The sequence below is a fragment of the Ambystoma mexicanum genome, chromosome 2p (genome assembly GCF_040938575.1).
Source record: "Ambystoma mexicanum isolate Mex_15411 chromosome 2p, UKY_AmexF1_1, whole genome shotgun sequence".
NCBI classification, from domain to species: Eukaryota; Metazoa; Chordata; class Amphibia; order Caudata; family Ambystomatidae; genus Ambystoma; species Ambystoma mexicanum.
In genome coordinates, this window is record NC_090923.1 from 29,492,666 (window position 1) to 29,514,005 (window position 21,340).

The 21,340-nt window shown below is 45.3% G+C and overlaps 1 protein-coding gene and 1 pseudogene across 1 annotated transcript in view; both read right to left on the reverse strand.

The window, feature by feature from the left end:
• The window catches only part of LOC138566161 (amine sulfotransferase-like), a 974,685-nt gene that overhangs the window by 942,225 nt on the left and 11,120 nt on the right, over positions 1 to 21,340 (reverse strand). The window lies entirely within an intron of this gene.
• LOC138567696 (adiponectin receptor protein 2 pseudogene) overlaps positions 4,627 to 21,340 on the reverse strand; it is an 86,870-nt pseudogene continuing 70,156 nt past the window's right edge.

The following is a 21,340-nucleotide window of genomic DNA, read 5'->3' on the forward strand; positions in this document are numbered from 1 at the left end:
CCAATTCCTTCTGGGCTAAGGATGAATCCTAGGTAGTGAACAGAAGTAACGTGAAACAAGCATTTTTCGGGTTTGGCTAAATGTTTGTGTTCACGGAGTCGTTGTAATACTGCCTTTACATGTTCTTCATGCTTTACAGGATCCTTGGAAAAGATCAATATGTCATCCAGATATACAATGACGAAGAGGAATAACATGTCAGAAAACACCCTATCCATAAAACGTTGAAAAACTGCGGGGGCATTAGCTAGTCCAAAGCCCATGACTAGATATTCATAGTAACCAAAGGGTGTTCTAAAGGCTGTTTTCCATTCGTCTCCTTCCCGGACACGGATCAAACGATAGACACCCGGAGATCCAACTTCGTGAATATTACGGCGCCTCTCACAGCTTCCAGGATATCCGAGATCAGGGGCAGTGGGTACCGATCTTTGAGGGTGCATTGATTTAAGCCACGATAGTCGAGGCGAGGTCTGAGTTCCTTGGTGTCCTTCTTGGGAACAAAGAACAACGAAGCACCCGCTGGAGATTTTGAGGGTCTTATGGTGCCGTTTTCAAGGTTGGTATGCAGGTATTCTCGGAGGGCCTTTTTCTCTGGTTCGGAAAGGATGAACATTCTGCCGAAGGGAACCACTGCTGAGGGATCTGTATCTATGGCACAGTCTTCAGGTCTGGGACGGGGTAAGGCCTAGACTATGGCAGTTGAAAATACACCAGCATATCCCTGATAGGCCTCTGGGACTTGTAAGATATTGGAAACCATGAGTGGTGTTTGCTGGTCTCTTAGTGGTTCTTTAGGGGGTGTTGAGGAGGGATCCAGGAATAGACAGTGGGACATACAAAACTCTGAGCCTAGTAATAGTGATCCTGCTGTCCAATTGATATACGGATTGTGCTTCTGTAACCAGGGCATACCCAATACCATGGAGTAATGAGCTGACTTAATGATGTCGAATGTAATCCGCTCTTGGTGATGGTTTATGGAAAGCTGGATCTCTTTTGTCTGCAGGTTTATGGGTCATAAAGTGAGGGGTCTTCCGTCGATTGCTTCCACCGGCTGCATGGTGCTTCGTGTCTTGTACAGAATATGATGACTAACAACCCAGTCTTGATCAATGAAAATTCCCATAGCTCCGCAGTCTACCAAGGCCAGAATGGGATAGGTCTTATTCTTTGAGGGCGACAGGAAGGCCTGTAGTATCACCAAATTGTTTTGTCCAGGAGAGTTCAAGGATGGAATTGATGTGGAGCAAACATCTCTCTCCGAAAGCTCTGCTCCATTTAGGATCGGGAGCTGGCGTTTCCTGAACGCCGAGTAGGGGCTAGAGGACACTCCCTAACCAAGTGTTTGTCTAAGGCACAATACATGCACAACCCCGTATGAATCCTTCTCATCCTTTCTTGCGGGGATATAGGTCCATGGAAGGCTCCTATCTGCATGGGTTCTAGTTCAGAGACTGAGCCTGGGTTTGTGTCCGTCTTGGTGGTACTCTCAAAGGACAGCTTCAGAGGATTACCTCTGGATTTCTTCTTCTCTGCCTTCCTTTCCTGGATACGGAAATCTATTTGCATGGCAAGGTCCATTAGTGCCTGGAATGAGTTTGGGCGAGCCACTCTGGCCAACTCATCCTTAATTTCCTCATTCAGTCCTCTCCTGAAAAGGGTAAAACTCCCCTCAGGGGACCAATCAGCTTCCTTGACTAATTGCTTGAATTGGGTAACATAGGTGAGCATATCCTGGGATCCTTGCTGAAAGTCTAACAGGCGTTCCTGGGCACTATAGACCTGCTCTGGATGGTCAAACATGGTTTTAAGGGCTTGTATGAAGCCATCATAGTCATCTAGGAGAGTATCGCCGGAATTAACGAGGGGCGTAGCCCAGGTTAAGGCGTTTCCTGAAAGGTGGGAAATTATGAACCCCACCTTAGCCCAGGGAGTTGAAAAGTAGTAGGGCTTAAAAGTAAAGTGGACCAAACATGAATCCAGGAATCCGCAAAGGGTTTTTGCCGACCCATCGTATTTGTCCACTATGCCGCCCAGCAACACACTTTGTTTTGTGGCAGAATCACGGGATAGAACTAATTGTTTGAGAGCAGCGTTTTCCACCTTTAGATTCTGCAGCTCGGTTAATAGCTCTTGCATGCCACGCATCAGGTCCTGGACGGCCGCTTCCATGTCCATATCGAGTTCGGTCGGGTGGCTTCTCAAACTGTCAAGGAGTTCCCCCCTTCTCACGTGAGTTCGATCTTTGCTGGATTTCTTGGTCGATGCCTTCTTGCGAACGGATCGGGTCTTGAATAAGGCTGCACAAGTCTCTTCCGACTCCAGCGTGCGTTCAAAGTTCCCGGGATGCAAGGATCCAGGAATCCGGGAAATTTACTAGCACACGAGTCCAGGAATCAAGAAAGGAAGGAAAGGGACTAGGAATGAGGATGGCTGGAAGAAGCAAGGAAAACAATACCGCGAGCTACGGCGCACACGTCTGGTCGCTACTTCGCAATAGCATTGAGACGCGTGGAGCCGCGGGACGCGTGGTCTATAAATAGAACACGCAACGTCCAAGGTATAGAGCAAGGAAGATGTTTCACAGTGGACGGCCATGTTGGAAGTACAAGGGAGTGTAAGCCCCATTGAGACAAGGACCAGGAAGTCCAAAAGGGGCGTGTTCTGTAGTTCATGACAAAGAGTCTTGAACCTCCATGGACATCACATCTATCTTGGATATAAACAATCCTTAAAATATATGGCCTCAAACTCTGACCACAATAAAAATGTATTTCAGATCAAAATGCAAAAATTCTAAAACTGTGAAAAATATACCTTATGTATTTGTTGCAAATGAACAAAAAGGTGCAGAAAGCACAATAGTTGCATGGTGAATAAACAGCATATGTATCATTGGGAAAAGGTTAAAAGAGATTACAACATCTTTGCAGAATAAAAACAAGTTTCGTAGTTCATCTGTAATACAACCCTAGGACCTGCAGTTAAATGCATCCACTAATTAAGACAATTTAAATCATGTAATGATACAATCATGCAATTTGTTGAGGTTTCCTTTTCCTAGGAAGTCCCATGCTTAAATATTGCAATAAGGCCCAGATAAGACCTGGGCATTGTGCAGATAATAAAACAATAGACCTGACCAACAATGTCCTTTATGATATGTTTTCAATATTAAAATTAATGTTTGGGCCATTATGTCGTTACACACAAGACAGAAAAAGAGGAAATTAATCCGGAGTTCTGTAATGTTAGGAAATGGACAAAGGACTTCTCAATCAAGTCATTTTCCCCCTATGCCAGACAGTTAAGTGTAAGCTAGTGAAGACTTATTAAATATGGCCGAGGCTCTTGGTGAATTGATACAGCTTTGAGTTCTCTGTTAGTTCATAACTCCAATGTGCCTGAGCCTTCGCTTCATGAAGAATATCCATGTCTAAATGATGGCTTTCTGAGTTCTTTGGATTTCATCGCTAGAACCTGATATGTGATATTTGTCTACAGCTACAACCACGTTGCTTGGCCACTCGGAAACAATGGCTGGAAGAAATGCTACAAAAGACTGGGATCAGGTGTACTCATGAAGCAATGGCGTGGCCTCGAGCTCAGCTAATGATGAGGTTGTGTTAGTAGCGGCTCATTTCATTTGGCAAGCATGGATGACCAGGAAGAGAAATGGGCAGATAGGCGTGAACCAGTTGCATTATTGCATGACTCTTCCTCAAACGCGCCTCGGGTCTAAAAATGCATCCCTTTTTTAACAGTTGCATGTTCTATGAAGAAAAAAAGTGTTTTTAAAATTCCATTATTTGAAAAAATCTATTGCTTGTTGAACTAATACATGTATTCATGAATTGATTGATTGCACCACATGTCTGACCCATGGGATAGAAAGAACCTTAAACTGTTTTTTGTGTTTTTTTCTTTAAATAGAGTGGTGGTTTAATAGAGATAGAGCACCACTGTTGGGAATTCAAAAGCCAACACTGCAGTTATCCTTCAAAGTCGCTCTTTGAACAAATGAGAGCAGCACTGTAAGGTAGTTAAACAGCAGCAATGATAACATTTAAAAAAGAAATATACTGTGAAAACCACCAAGCGGCCTTGTGGGGAAATCACAGAGTGGTAATGTGATATATTCACAGAAGAGCATTGTGGCAAAATCATAAAGCAGATATGTTCCCTATCACCTCCCAGACACTCGATAGAATCCCACATACCTAACTAGAACATGACCTATTCCTGTTACCCAATGACTGTTTGAACTGCTTGGGTACAGCTTCCAGTCAGCCACTTCTTTGGAGTATCTGTGCCAAGATGCAAAGTATGTAGAGAACCCATTTTGGATTTCTGGACTCTTGAAATTAGTTTGCAGGGTACTAGTGACAAAGGAACTGTAGGTGGACATTTTACGCCTAGGATTAGCTGTGCTCATTCAAAGTTGCCTTGAAATCCAGAACAATCTGTGCTGTCCAGAGTACCACATTCTGCAGTCTTTCAATTCAAGCAATGGTGAGAGGCATCAAATAATATTTTATTCAAGGAAAGAGTCCCATGTGCTCTCCCACTGGTGCCCATGTATGTTTCCCATGTTTCAGGAGCACCACACCTGCAGAGTAGGCCTCAATCAGTAGGTGTAGGCAAAGGTGATCGGGGTGATTCGTTGTGCTCAACCTCATTTGTCAGACTGCAAGCTCCGCCGCTGGAAGAGTGTAACGCCTGCATCTGCGAGATGCCGTGCAGGTGAACAATGGCCGCCACCACAACAAGCACGTGGAAGATCTGGTGGGAATGGAACCATATGTCACACTTGCCAGGAAAGAAGCGCTCAGGGATGCAACAGGCATACAAGAGTCCCCCCAAGATGTACAGGACAGCCATGAGGACAATCCCACCAAGCAGGCCAGTTACGGCTGCCTCCATGAAACCTCCAGAGATCATCAGGAAGAGAAGAAACGGGATGATACCACTTAGGCCCAGACCCAGGAAGACACCTATGTGCACAACATTGTGCGGTGTGGTGACAAACCAGTCCCACTGGGATATAGCAATGGAGGTGAGGCCCAGCATCATGATGGTCATCAGGTGCATGAGTTGGGCCCGCGGGGAGCAGTAGAAAGAGTAGTAGATCCACGGCACGAAGCTCCCCATGATCAGGAATGCGATTCCACAGTAATCCAACTTTGAGAACATCAGGGTCACCTCCTTGGAGTGACAGTACTCAGTGTGGAAGATCCAGGAGAAGCACAGGCAGAGGATGGCGCCCACGAAAAAAGAGGCCAAGCACCACTTTCTTATGGAGCGGGGACACAAAGTCGCGTTGGGACTGAACATGTAGGCCAGGCCACTGCACAGGAAAAACAGGAATCTGATCAGATGTGTCCAGATATTGAATGTCTCTGTGTGTAGTCGGAAAATGCGTAAGAAGCAGGCCTGAAAAGAGGACAAAGGGGGGCGATGGCCATTAAGCAGGAAATCGGTGTCCTTCAGCCATTCAGGTAGCAGTTCATATGGCAAAACAGACCATCGCCCTTCCCAGGCCTTGAAGACAAACTCCTCCAGTTTCTCTTTAGAAGTCTGGAAGGGTTTCTCTCTGTACACAGGCTGGTGCGTTTTTGCCACGACAAAGACAACAGACACCACTACAGCAATTATTTGCCAATTGCCACTCCAACTCAAAGGATGTCCAGTGGTGTTTTCACCTCACTCATTAAAATTCCCAAACAAGGACACAGCCTGATACGTCAACTTCTGGAACGGGATACTGGATGCTATTATTGAAATACCCAGTAATCAAAGCTCAGATGTCCTAAATTACAGCATATGGACAACAGATCATTGAATCTTTTAATGGGGAATGAAACAAACCTTCCACAATCATTAATCTATGTCCTGAAGATGGCACAACACTATAATCAGTGACCACCCCAGACAAAGGTGGTACACTCCTAAAGGCCGAAACATATGTCGACGGAAAAGAGAAATCTAATACATTTTTCTTATGTCATCTATGCATATATGATTAACTGTTATGCTTGAAGAAGATTCAAATGTTGATGTACCCCCATTATTGTATAAATTCTTGTCGTATGAATGGTATGAATGGTGATCAAAAGATCTAATGTTGAAATGTTTTTTTAACATGCTTTTATGAAGAATTATTAAAGAGAAATGTATTCTGTATGAAAAACCTAGTGCTCAAATAATTGCCCTCGCCCAGGTGTTGGATCTACCTACCAATAAGGTAGTCCCTCCACACCTTATCCTGTTGTACATACAGGACAGTTAGAGAGGGGCAGTCAATTTGTTACTTGTTCTTAATATATGTCAATAATCTCCCTTACCAAATGATTGTTCCCCTGTTAACAATAATTAGGGAGTACCCAATCATTTATCCGGGCCATATTCAAAGACCTTATTTTGGCACAAGTGAGGAGATGGATTAGCGCATCGCCTCCCTTGTGTCAACGAAAGGTGTAGCCCAATTCTCAAAGGTCCTGCACCCATTGGAGTCAGACACAACAGCAAAGACAGTGTCAAAATTAAAATATTCATTGTATTGAGAAAAAACAATAAACAGATTAAACAAAAAACAGTTTTAAAAGAAATTAAAATCTTAAAGTAGCAATTAGCTGACATGTGTTTCTTGCAAGGCACTTTTCTAGGATTGAAAAAAATATTTCAAATCCCTATCAAAGACATGTCAAAAATGCACAACAATTCCTGATTTGAAATTACAAATCACATAATTTTTCATTCATTTCTCAAAAAGAGAGGAGAACAAAAGGAAAAATATTTGATAGTTATTAGTTTGTTACAATTGTAGTTGAATCAAGGTTAATTGCAATTCACATGTATACTTTGTCCCTTCTTTTAATAAAATGTATGATTCTAACCCAGGTAACCCGTGTCATCATAAGCACTCCTTATAAAATGGAAGAAAGAAAATGAAAAGGGGAGAGGAAAGAATAAGAAGCAGAAGGATTTATTTAAACACTTAGGTCAAAGTATGTGACCTTGTTTATTTGAAATATAATTATTTCATGAGATAATCCTATACACATTTACATATATCTATGTATGAAATACCAAAATCCTTAGTCTTGAGAAAGTTAAATCAATGAGTGATTATCATGCAGATAAATCATAATTTGTTATTGATTATAGTCCAGTAGTGACTAAACTGGCTCTTGTCACTGTTGAATTAAGTCCAAGAGAATTAATAAAGTAATAAGCATTCCTATCCTGACATCCAAAAATCATTAAATGCCCCGGCAATGTGTTTCGACCATACTGGTCTTTGTCAAGGCAAACTATGGGTTTCTATATCCATATGTAACCAGAACTATTCTTCCTCATGTGACATCTCCATTTTGTCTCCACATTCAATATTCCTATATTTGTCCCCAAGTCATCAAGGTTTGCAAGATTAGGTCAAGGCTCATTTTAAGGGTTTTTCTCCACGATGCCTTATCAGGGTCCACCCCCCTTGTTTCCAAACGTCCCGCGTGCTTTCGCTCGCTCGCATCAAAGTTATCTAGATTAGGTGAAGATTCTGTAATTAGTCTCCATCTGGATGTTTATTCAGGAAGCCTTATTAGGGTGCATCCCCCTGTTTCTAAGCTTTTCGCTTCTAGCCACGAGTTATGCAGACACATGGCTTGCTGCTGCTGAAGCATATAGATAGTAAGACTCTGGAGACAGTGAACTTCATGTTCATAACATTTCGTTGGGATACACATACATCTTCATTTTTATTGATTTTGGAAAATCATTTTTCACTTTTTTAGTGGTCCTTCTCTTCAGAGGAATTTACTCCACACCCACACTAAAAAAAATATTAATAAGATGCTACACAATTACATATTTTTGGTTACAGACTTTTGACCTTTTTATTTTCTTAGATCTTTTATCATATGTCTTCAAGACAGGTATGATCCACTGGGAGTTGTGCTTGATATTTTTGTTTTTTTAGAATTTTTAAGACCATTGTAGCGTTGACCAAGTGTTTTTGTATTACCATTTACCGAATCTTTCACTAATGAAATACCTCATGTGGGATGTTTTTACCCATACATCCGAGCCCTACCTCAAAAACTGTGCAGTACTGGCATTGAAAACATCATGATGGCCAGAACTTCCCAGAAAATGCCCAGGGAAAGGCATGAAGAATAGGCTGCCACCCATTTTTGCCGATGTTATGGGCACAGAAGGGCACTGCCTAAAACCACCATTGGACTACCCACACAGTAGCCTGAAACCATTGGGAATGGCAATGCTGATTGCCAAAAGCAACCTAGAATTTTGGGGAATTCATTTTCTTAAATCCCAAAAATGGGTGCATTACCAGTACTCACCACTATCAGAAAGCCGGCGTTTTAAAACCACCAGATTTTTTTTTGGTGTAAAACTGAATAAATGAACCCAAAGCATGCCAAAGAAAGACTTACTGAGAGGTGGATACAATCTAAAGTTATATTCTGAAGTGACTTGAATGTTCATGACAAGACTGGCTGAGCTCTGCAGGTCTGCAGCAGCCTAACTGAAACTGGATTTAAAACTACCAAAAATCGAAAATGTTTAAATTAACTGAGTGACCTACTTTTGAGTGGCACATAGGTTGTCACTGTTGAAATGCCATAGTTTGAACTTAGAATCAGCATTCTAGCTGCATATGTAAACATTGTCTTGACTTAAACTGGGTAACAAAAAGTGACATTAGCTGGGGCCTGGCTTAAGGAACTGAATTCTGCCCACCAGCTACCCACGACAGGAGATGAGACTTGCACAACAGCTGTGTTCCCAGGCCTAGCTGCCCTTTTGCTGCTCCCACCAAAAGGGATATGACACTTCCCTGATTGAATTACCTGGGCTCTGCAGGAAATTGAACAAAGCCCTGTCCTGACTCAGGCAAATGTTTTATTATGGGGGCCGTAAAAAGTGGCTTCCTCCTGGAAGGAAAGGGGAGGAGCACTGCCTGTGAGAGCAAGCTGGCTTGGCAGAACTGGAAAAACCATAAATTCAACCTTGTGCTGGGGGGAAACCACACCCCTGTAGCCAGAATATGGTTTTAGAAAAAGCTGAATAACTCATAGTACGGACTTGTCATAATTATTTAAATGATACCATAATTCTTGTGATTTTTTTGCCCACATTTTAAGAGGTTTTTAGAACCGGTGGCATGATCTGGGGGCAAACTAGCAGTTAAGAGGGTATTACTTAAAATGTATGCATGTGAAAAGTCTGATACTTTATCAATTAATGCCTGCATGCCTTGCACACATTTGGGTAAATTTGAGTAAGAATCTGATATTGGTAACCTGACCAAAAAGTGAAATATGTTGCCATTTCTGAACGCAAGCTCCCAGGAAGAGCAGATTTCGACAGGGTATACCTCCTGTGATATGTGATGGGTGCATGTAATTTTAAACAAATGTGTACCTGTGCAAATATGTCTTTTGGGTCAAAATATAGATTGTGTGTAATTTGACAGGGGTGGGTTCTCTGTACCAGAAACAGACCTCATCATGATGACACTTCATTTCATTCCCCCAATCAAGGGGAAGAGAATGAAGTGGCCAATGACAAGTGGAGAGGGGTAGAGAGGGGTAGAGCCTAGTGATGCTGCACACACACCCATTTTCAAAACACATAAAAGCAGACAGACAGGACAGATAGGGACATTCAATTCCATTTGCTGCAACGCGCTCTGCCGGACCACACAACATCCAGAAGATCCTAGATTCAACACTTAGACTTTAAAACTCCAAAGAACTTGATTCAGAACTCAAAGCAAGGGCCTAAACCCACAAACAGAGAACTCTTCTCAGTGGGCCTCAGCATCCAGCAAACCTAACAGCGTGCAGATCAGCGCTGGGTCCAGAGAAAGCAGAGCAGTATCCAAAACCAGAGGCAGAGCAGAGCTGACCCAGACCACTGTTAGCAGAACCAGAGAGCTGACCCAGATCACTGTGAAGTGCCGAGACCAGACCAGAGTCCAGTCTAAAACCTGACCAGATCCGTGGCGAGGCCCATTTATTTCAAAAATATATTGTGAGTACCTAGCCGAACTGTGTAGAACCAATCTCTTAGTTAAAATAATAAAATTCAATCTATTTTAATCTAACCAGAACTGTCTCCTAGAAGTTGTACCTTGTCATTTTGCAAAACTGTCACTTGTCACTTTGAATTTTAACATTCCAAATCTGAAAAAACTACCTTTATTTAATCGCTCATATCTCCGTGACCGTTTGTCTTAGAGACTTGCAGTAACTTTCCTCTGAAAGCTTAGAATCTTGGCTCTTCAACGAACCTAGAACCGCATTCCGATAGTTATGCCGCAATCGCGAAAAATGCACTCGCGAATTTGCCGCGATTTGCAAATTTCTCCACGTGTGAAAACAGCAGTTTTTTTTGCTTTCCTTGCTAAAGATTCGTTTGCCTCTTAAGAACCATCCCTGAATCATTGCCAGAGTGAGCCTGGACTAATATTAACTTGATACCACTCACCCTGAACCTCAAGAGGGAATTAAAAGCATTTTAGCATATTTTTCACTTCATTGCCAGCACATATAAAATCATTTTGGGCCTGTGTTTCCAACTTCTGTAGTCTAAGCTTGCTGGGGTGAACTGAATTACATTTGATTGCATTTCTGAGAACTGTGTGCTTTCCTTCCATTTCCTTGCATTGCATAAAGGGGGGAGGGGATTGCCAGAGAAAAGTGATTACATTGTTTTGTTGAAATCATATTGAGTATTTTCTGTATTGCATTTTCATTCAACATTACGTCCATCTGAACTTATATAAAGCATTCTCTACCACCTTATTCTTCTGTTCCTATTCACAAGTGTGCTAGTGCCAGACTATCCATTATTGATTACTGCTCAGATTAAGTGTGATATTCAATTATTAATTTATTATAAAGTGTGATATATATATATATATTGTTTAAATTCTCAAATAAACCTTTTAACTTGCAAAACAGAACTACTTCTTGGCTCAGTGGGGTCAGGGGGATTCCAAGAGAGGGGTGTTATATAGGGGTAGTCATCCAGAACGCATGAACTGGACATAAAGATATATCAATAAGGGTTTCCACTCAGTATCCCAGACTAGGCATTGACTTAGCTGTAGTGTTGAATTGAATCCTCTTACAAATTGGGGGCTCGAGCGGGACGTTTGGGTTAGATCTACCATTTGTGCAGATTAATACAGCGTGCCAGCTGACCAGATACACATATCCGGTCGGATCACCACGCTGTGTTACGCTGTAAAGCACTCCTCAAAGGAAGGCTCTAAGGAAAAGGTCTGTTTTGCAAAAATAAAATACAAACTTCTGTAAGTCAGGAAGGAACTCAAATCTCTAGAATGACGACCTTAGTAGACATGAAAATAGCCAGAGAGCACTTCTTACATAAGTTATTTGTGAGAGGTGAGTGGACTCATCAGGACCAGACGGTCTGGTTGCAAGCAATCGCACCCCAGATCACGGAAACAGGGTCAGATATATGGAGAGATCAGGGTCCCTTACATGTGGCCCTGAGTGAACTATACATGGCTCCTAAAGCTAAGGATGAACAAGACAAGATGGTTAGGATAGTGGCATACCTGTACCTACATATGGGAGACATGCAGGATAAATGTACTGAAAGCCAAGATTTGGCGAATAAGCGACAGATGGCGTTAGAGAAGGTCCAATCTGACCTGGTCTCTTCTGAGCAGAGGCTGCTCAGGAGCCAGGAGTCAGAAAATGACAGCAGACGGTACATCACTAAAATAAAGGAGGATATGGATGTGCTGCAACAGGAAAAGGCGGACCAGGATACCAGATTTCTGGCCTTGCAGAAGGAGTACCAAGAAGGTTTGGACTCCCTACTGCAGAGCCAGAAAAAGCTGGAGCAACAGTTAGACTTCAATAGGGCATGTGCTGAGCAGGTAGTCACCCTGCAAAGCCACCTAGATAGGGAGAAGGCAGAGAGCAATAAACTGATTCTGAAAGACCTGGATACCCAGGCAGAGTTTGATCAGGAGCGCCAGAAAGCTGGTGCCTTCCAAAGGCAAAGGGACGACCTGGCGGCACAGATGCAGGCTCTTAGTCAGGAAAGGGATACCTTAGGCCAGGAAGTCTGCCACTTAAAAAGGAAAATGGAAGAAAATCACCTGGCCCTCCAGGGACTGGGTGACCTCCAAAAAGAACACCATAACTTGTTAGAGCACACCAGGAAGGTGGAGGATGCTCTGGCAAGAAAGGAGCAGGCCAATAGGGACACAGCTCAGGAGGTAACCCTCCTGCAGCAAAGACTGGCCCAGTGCTCCAGGACCAATCAGGAAACGCAGAGAGAGAATGAGGCTCTCTGCCAGCACAATGATAGACTCCAACAACAGGTAGCGATGCAGGAGAGACTGATAGAGTCTAGTAAGGCCTTAACTGAGGAACTGAAGGCGCAGGCTCTTGCACTGCAACAGGGAGCAGGGGCGGATAGAGATGAGGTTCGCTGGGAAAGAGAAACTCCTGAGCATAACCCCAGGAGCCCTAGTACCAGAGGCCTTTATTTCTCTCAGTCCCTGGACTCTGCCACCCCCATGTCCCCTGGCGCACATGAGCACAGGGCCACAGGGATGGCAGATTACTATCCAGCCAGAAGCATGGGGCTCATAGGCCAGTACCACCCAGGAATGGAGGGGCGGGCATCCGGGTATGGGCACCCAAGCACAGTGCAATTTAGTGGGGAACCCCAGGAGAGTAGGCCCATTAAGGGCATCCTGAAAACCTCTGCCCAGTTAGGTCAGTGGGGGGGGTACCCATCAAATCCTGGCAGCAAAGAGGAATCTGAAGACTCCTCTGAACGGTACAGGACACAGGAGACCAGGTCCCCACATTCTGCCAGCCATTCCCAGGCTCGCAGAATCCGGGAAAACCTGGAAGATCAGACAGGAACCTCTGGGAGCAGTGCCTCTGAGTCAGAGGACGAATGGACAAGGGTTACCCGAACCAAAATGGCCAATAAGGCAAAAAGGGCCTTGATTAAGGACCCATTGAAACAGATTAAGGCAATCAGGAGTGTCATCACGCCTTATCATAAGAACGCCAAGTACTCTGTTTGGGAACACTTGGAGCTCTATGAGCAAATGTTGGAGACTTTTCATTTGAAGGACAGCCGAAGCTGTATCCAATATGTAAAATGTACATTCTCCCCAGAGTACTCCAGTTTCTTTGCAGGGCTGGAGGACCAAAATCATTCCAGGTGGTCCACCTATAGGGCGGCCATATTAAAACATTTTTCTGTTCACAGAAATCCCCAAGAGGCTCGCAAGGCAGCCTACAATTTGCAGTGTGGGGAGGATCAGGCCCCACAAGAGTTTGTGCAAGAACTGAAACGTGCCTTTGCGCAGACCACCAGAAGGGTGCGCACAGACAGCAGAGAATTTATTAATACGTTTTTCCATGCCTTGTCCAAATACATAATGACCCAGCTCGTGAGGGATTTTCACGAGAAAAGATCTTTAGACTGGGTCATTGAACAGGCGACCCGGATCTATGAGGTGCAGAAGCCAATAGAAAATAAAAATAAGGCGCCCAAAAACCCCAAAGCCAACAACACTCCTGCTGCTGCCAAGGTGGCAGAGGTAAAAGTCACCCCCGTTTTAGATTTTGAGATGGGGGGGCCTAAAAACCTACCTGCACCTAATAATGCTAGGCCCAGAAGGTCCTCGGGCCAGTCACAGACAGGGAGCCAGGGAGGCAGCCCCACAAATGGGGTCCCTCGCTCTCCTGATTATGTAAGCCCCTGTTACAAGGGAAACAGACCCATCCTGGGTTATGTGTGGACTCCTCCAGCCCAAGGGGGGGATCCAGCCAAGCACCTAACCCAGGGAACTTCCCTCCCAACTTCCCACAGGAGGGCAGAAATTCTCCAAATCCTGGGCAGAACTTTTTCCCCAGGTATCCACCCAATTTCCAACCCCAAAATCATCCATCCTTCTTTCCCCAATTCCCTGAGCCCAGACAACCTAATCCGGGAGAGGGGAGGCCAAGGGTGGAGGGGTATCCAAATCTTCCCAACCAGGGGTACTACCAAAGAAGGGATAGCTACCCTTCCCGGGATCAGCCCAGGGGAGAAAACAGGGCCCCGTATCAGCCTGAGCGGGTTTCCCAGTTAGAGCGCCAGGTCCAAAATATGGCACGGGATCTGGGTCAAATACTGAGGGCGCAGCAGAACCCTCAGATGGGCATGCCGGCACAGAACGCACCCAACTCTGGACCTGGTGCTCCAGAACAATGACGGGGGCAGCACCCCGATAACTCACCGGTTCCCAGGGAGGAGGCACAAAGGGAAGGGGGGTGTAAAGCCTTGGAGGAAGCTTCCTTCCTCACTTGTAAACAGCCCCTGGAAACCCAGGAACCGGAAACAAAATGTCTTGCCCCTGAAAGTCTGCCTCCAAAGGAGCAGAGGGGGGGTAGGAGAAACAAAAGACCCAAACAGACTCAGTTTGAGGAGGAGGTACAGATCTTCCAATTTGAGGGAGAGGGATCCTCAGAGGATCCTGGGAAAAGGATCTTCTACCTCAGAGATGGGGGAACTCCTCCCAAAGAAAAATGGGTCCCAAGGGATGTCAATTCAGACTGGGGAGATGTGGAGACTGAGCTACCGCCGCCCACCATCTCATCCCAGACCCAACAGCAAGAAAATCCCCTGGTTCAAACCCATCCTGGTGACTGCCTCCAAAAAGGGGGGGGCGGCCCGGAACCGGAGCCAGGGGAACCCACAATGGCTCTGATCTCCAGTTGCCAATTTTTTCTTTCAGATTCCCAAGGCTTTCCACAGAATTTCGCCCAAATTTCTTCGCTAGCGATGTCCAAAACCAGAAAGTTAGCCCACCAGTTGTCCAAAAATGTGCATTATCTGTGCCCCCTTGAGGAGAAGGAGGGAAGATACTATGCCCCGGTACAAGTACAGGGACAGGGTACAATTTTGGCACTGGTGGACACGGGATCTCAAGCTACCCTTCTGTCCAGAAGGGCCTTTGATGAACTGAATGCAGGAAGGGGAGGGAATTACCAAATTCCTCTCACCTCACTTCCTGGACAACTCCAGAACTTTGACGGGAAGGAAATTCCCGTCGAGGGGACGGCAGACTTGGACATTAAAATTGGGCGACACAAGTTGAAACACCCGGTCATAGTTGTGACTCCAGAGGGCACCCCTTGTTTACTAGGGAATGACCTCCTGAGAAGGTTGTCACCCCTAATAGATTGCGTAAACAAGGTCCTCTGGACCCAGACTAGCCGACCAATAAAATTAAAACAGAGTGTCAACCATGTTAGTTTAAACGGCACCTGCCACATGGTTGAACAAAAATCTGACCAAGTAGAATTCCACTTCCAGAATAGCCAAATTCCAGACGTGACAGTAATAGCAGTAGGACAACAGACTGGTGATGGGGGGTCCTCTCTATTTCTGAAAATCAACCTTCCTTCCAGTTTAAGGTGGTATTCCACACTGGAAGGAAACACCCTGAAATTCTTTACCAATCCACAATCAGAAACTCCCACTCCTATAGTCCAGAAAGATGTGAAATCAGCTCAGAGCCTGGCTGATATTCAGCAAATTGGAGAGCAGTTGTTCATCCCTGTTCAGTTAAATGATGGGAAGGACTCTGTTCTCGCTCGAGTGTGCGTGAACAATGGTAAGAGCTTCATCAGCGAAGCCATGTTTCGCCAACTCCCAAAGGATCCAGCCATTCCCACATTGAAACTGATAGACAAATGGGAAATGGACCTGGAAGCACCTAATTCCAAACAGCTCCTGCCAAGCAGGTGTATGCTCAAAATCTCTATTGGCAACAAGAGCATAGTCCATAATTGTTGGGTCATGCGAGACGTCACTGCCGCCTTTTACTTAGGCAGTGACATTCTCAATCGCTTTACCATTAGTTTGGACCTAATAAACTTCAAAGCTTGGTCCCGATTAGCGGATAATCCCATGGGCTTTGATGATCCAGAAAAAGCATTTAGGTCAGCTCAATTGCTACCTTATGCAGTTGAAATTCAGATCAAAGAGGAAGTCACCATCCCAGAAAGGACCCGACAATTCTCCCTGGAAGTGAAAGTTAAAAGAGGACAACATTTGAAAATCCCTGATGCTTACATACATCTAAATGCTTCTCTCCAATAGCAAGGGTTGGGGGTAAACCCAACTCCATTAGTCAACATAGAACATGACACCATTCCAATAGAGGTGGATAACAGCGACTTAAAGAGTCTTACTCTAGCCGCAGGCACCATTATTGGAATGGCGGTTGATGACCGACATTTTTCCATAGATTTAGGTAATGAACTGTTAGGGACAATCCCCAAGGACTGCTTTGACAGTGACAGTGATGACAATACAACACCAGACAGGATTTTTACCCGGCATGGGGGGAACTTCCTGGTGTACACTTCTTGCCCTTATGGTAAGGAAGAGGTGACTTGTGACTTCAGGAGGGATGAGGTGATTTTCCAGGTCCATGAGGGCTGCCTGTCCCATCTGAAGCCTCCGGTCCAAATCAGCACTCTGACCAGGGACTTCTCCACCCAGCTGGAGGAGGCCGCGGAGATAGCCAAACCAGAAGTCTTTCCAGGCTTCAGGCAGATGGTGGAAGAGAGAGTCAACCTAGCTGATGCTTGTGTGACTCTGGAACAAAAGCAAAAGTTGAAACAAGTTTTCTTGGATTTCCAAGATCTCTTTGCGGTAGACTCATATGACTGTGGTCGCACCGACATCCACACAACAACAATCCCCACGGACCCTGGCATGACTCCTGTGTTTGTGAAGCAATATCGCTTGCCTCTCGCATCAATGGAGTCTCTTACTGAAATAATTAAGAACCTTGAGTCCCGGGGAATAATCCGTCCAGTCCACAGCACCTTCAATAATCCGGTGCTGGGAATATTGAAGCCAAACGGCCAGTGGAGACTCTGCGCCGACCTCAGGGAGCTCAACAAACGGGTCCATACTTCCCGATGGCCTCTGCCCTACATTGACCAAGGGCTGGCCCAGATCCAGGGGTCACAGGTATTCACTGCAATAGACCTGACCAATGGATACTGGACTGTGCCTGTCAGCAGGGAGGACCAATACAAACTGCTTTTACCTTTGGGGGCCAGCAGTACACATGGACCCGGACTCCCTTCGGATACCTTAACTCCGGTAATGAGTTCAATATTTTCCTACATAAGGCCATGCCCGACCTGGGTGCGAGGGGTAACCTGGCTTATGTAGATGATGTCCTCATCAAAAGTTCATCTGTGGAGGAACACATAGCAGAGATCCGTTATGTTCTGACGCAGTTGAGGGCCGCCGGAGCAAAACTTTCCTTTCAGAAAGCACAGTGGTGTAGAACCCGTGTTAATTTCTTGGGGCATGAGATTACTCCTCAGGGTCTCTGTCCCCAGGAAAAGAAAGTGGAAGCACTTCAGAAACTGAAAGACCCCACAACTCTGCGGGAACTAAGGAGCCTCCTTGGACTGACTAATTACAGCAGAAAGTTCATTGAGGGCTACGCAGAGATCACCAGACCCCTGATTCATCTCCTGAAGGGGGGGGTCAAGTGGGAATGGGGTCCAGAACAATCCGAGGCAGTAAGACAACTCAAAAGAAGCCTCTCACAAGCGCCTTGCCTAGCTTACCCTGTCAGAAACAAGGAGTTGTTCCTGGAGACGGGGTTCTCTAATACGTGCTTGACGGCAGTATTATACCAAAAGCATGACAAGGTCAATAAAGTAATCTCCTATGCGAGCAAAACTTTATCCTCTGTGGAGGAAAAATTCAACGATTGTGAGAAGGCACTCCTGGCAACGGTGTGGGCATTGAAGAATTACCGCCCGTTTATCCAGGGGGAACACATCATAGTGGAGACTCCACACCAGCCTCTGCAATATCTCCAAAGTGATAGAATCCGGGCCGGAAATGTGAGTAATTCCCGAATTACTTCCTGGATTCTGTCAATGCAAGGCTTTCCTGTGGAGGTCAGATATGGCCAAAACAAGAAGAGTCCCCTCGCGCAAGGTCTGGCTGACTTGCATGATTGTGCCAGAGAAAACTGTCTCGAGGACGAAAGTCTAAAAATCAAGGACAACACGGAGGCATACCTTAATTCCCCACACAAAGTCTTTGAAGAGGACAAGTGTTAGGGAATGCCACTGTCTATGTGGATGGATGCTCTTACCATGTTGAAAACTACGGGGAGAAAGAACTGGTGGCCGGCGTAGGGAATGCATGGGTGAATGAGTCCCCAGAACCTTCCGCTGGATACAAAATTGGTCCCCGAAGTAGTCAGGTGGCAGAATTGATGGCTGTGCATCAGGCCATCCTCACTGCTGTCCAGCATCAACTCCATGAACTGGTCATAATCACAGATTCGGATTGAGTACGGAACGGGTTCGTGGAGCACCTGGTTAATTGGAAAACCAGAGGCATGTTATGTGCTAACGACAAACCCTTGAAACATGGGAAGTTGATCCAAAACATTGATGATCTGGTCACCTCGAATGAGATGACCATCTATTGGAAAAAGATCAAGGGTCATTCCAAAGTAGAGGGACCAGACAAAACTGGAAATGACTTAGCTGATCAGCTGGCCAAAACCGGGGCCATCCAAGGGGATCTAATTGAGATTGAGTCCCTGTTGGGGGAAATCCAGGTCACTGCTATCACTAGGTCCCAGACAAATGCTCACAATGACCTTTCAATTGCACAATGGAGTAAGGAGACCCCTGATGCTGATTTGATTACAGCTCAGAAGGGGGATCCAATTATTGGTAAGTTTTACCAACACCTTGAGGACCCTGAGAACTTTCCCCTGACGGATACCGATTACATTGGGAAAGAGGACCTAAGAGTGTTGATGAAATGTCCAAAAATGTTCCGAATCCAAGACGGTTTGCTGGTAAGGAAATCCAAAGCTGGCCACGATCAGTGGGTGGTTCCTACCTCATTCCGAAGCCTGATGTTAAGTCACGCCCATGATGCGGCCACCGCCGGTCATAGGGGGTTTCACACAACACTGGAAATCTTAAGAGAGGTTGCATACTGGCCACACATGGGGCAGGACCTCGACCAATACTTGAAGGGGTGTCTTGTGTGTGCACAATTTCAGCCATCATCCCTCACGCACCGTGCGCCTCTCCAAAAGCGGGGGATGACACTGCCATGGTTAGATTTACAAATCGACTTTGTAGGCCCCGTGATTCGCTCTGCTAGGGGGAATAAGTACATGTTGACTGTGACATGCTTGTTTACCAAGTGGGTGGAATGTCTCCCAGCCCCAAATTGCAAGGCAGAAACTGCAGCTGCCCTGATGATTAACCACATCTTTTCCCGTTTTGGTCTACCTCAAAGGATTGAGTCAGACAGAGGTAGCCACTTCACCAGTGAAGTGATGACAAAGATGTGGGAGATACTGGGGGTCAAAAGGAAGTTGCATATTGCTTACCGGCCAGCTTTTTATGGGGCAGTAGAGAGATATAACCGAACCATTGTGAGCATATTAAAGAAGTTCGTGGCAGATTCTGGGCCAAGTTGGGATATCCGATTACCTCTGGTCCTAATGGCCATCAGATCTACCCCTTCATCTGCAACCAAAATGTCACCATTTGAGTTGATGACTGGGCACAAGATGGTGCTTCCTCAGCATTTGCTCTACAGGACCCAAGAGCAGACCCTAATAAATGCCTCCACAACTCACGAGTATGTGGAGAATTTAAGGAAACACCTTCAACATGCTTTTGCTTATGCTCAGCGGAATCTAGAAAGATCAGCTGATAGCATGAAGACCCACTATGACCTGAAGACTTCCAGGAAGGAATATCAGGTGGGGGACCGGGTCTATCTATACAATTTCCAAAGGAACCAGGCCAAACAGCGAAAATTTTTGCCTACATGGAAGGGACCCTTTGAGATTATAGACAAGATCTCCCCTGTGGCCTACAAGATCCGCATCCCCAAAGGCGATTTGGCAGAGGGGGAAGACAAGTGGGTCCACATAAACCAGTTGAAGTGTTGCCATCCCAGGCACACTCTGCAACAACTGGAGGAATCCTCTGGAATCCTAGAGGGTACTGTCTCAGATTAATTCAGTTCTAACTTAAAATATCCTACATATCGCCTATCAAATTCTGAGTTTCTTAATGTGGGTGTTTTCGTTTTTGAATGCAAAAAGAAATGTGCATGTCCATATGTTTTGACTATAAATTTATATGCCACCCCACTATATCAATGGTGGGGGAAAAATGTCTATGAATAGGTATTGCCGCTCTTCCTTTGTTGTCCTAGGAGAAAGAAAACCTCGAGAATGGCCAAGGAGGACGATCCGGAGACCGGGAGCAGAGACGCAAGGGGGCCTGGGGTACCGCCCAATCTTCCCATCAGGTCCGGCGAGGAGAACCGATCGATCCGACCGGATGGAGAAAAAGATGCTGAACTGTGCCATCTATTGGAAGAAGATGAGGAAACATCCCAGGTCTTGCGAGTTCCATCAGTGAAACAGAATGGCCATCGCAAGAGGGGGGCTTGTGGGATGTTTTTACCCATACATCCGAGCCCTACCTCAAAAACTGTGCAGTACTGGCATTGAAAACATCATGATGGCCAGAGCTTCCCAGAAAATGCCCAGGGAAAGGCATGAAGAATAGGCTGCCACCCATTTTTGCCGATGTTATGGGCACAGAAGGGCACTTCCTAAAACCACCATTGGACTACCCACACAGTAGCCTGAAACCATTGGGAATGGCAATGCTGATTGCCAAAAGCAACCTAGAATTTTGGGGAATTCATTTTCTTAAATCCTAAAAATGGGTGCATTACCAGTACTCACCACTATCAGAAAGCCGGCGTTTTAAAACCACCAGATTTTTTTTTGGTGTAAAACTGAATAAATGAACCCAAAGCATGCCAAAGAAAGACTTACTGAGAGGTGGATACAATCTAAAGTTATATTCTGAAGTGACTTGAATGTTCATAACAAGACTGGCTGAGCTCTGCAGGTCTGCAGCAGCCTAACTGAAACTGCATTTAAAACTACCAAAAATCGAAAATGTTTAAATTAACTGAGTGACCTACTTTTGAGTGGCACATAGGTTGTCACTGTTGAAATGCCATAGTTTTGAACTTAGAATCAGCATTATAGCTGCATATGTAAACATTGTCTTGAGTTAAACTGGGTAACAAAAAGTGACAATAGCTGGGGCCTGGTTTAAGGAACTGAATTCTGCCCACCAGCTACCCCCGACAGGAGATGAGACTTGCACAACAGCTGTGTTCCCAGGCCTAGCTGCCCTTTTGCTGCTCCCACCAA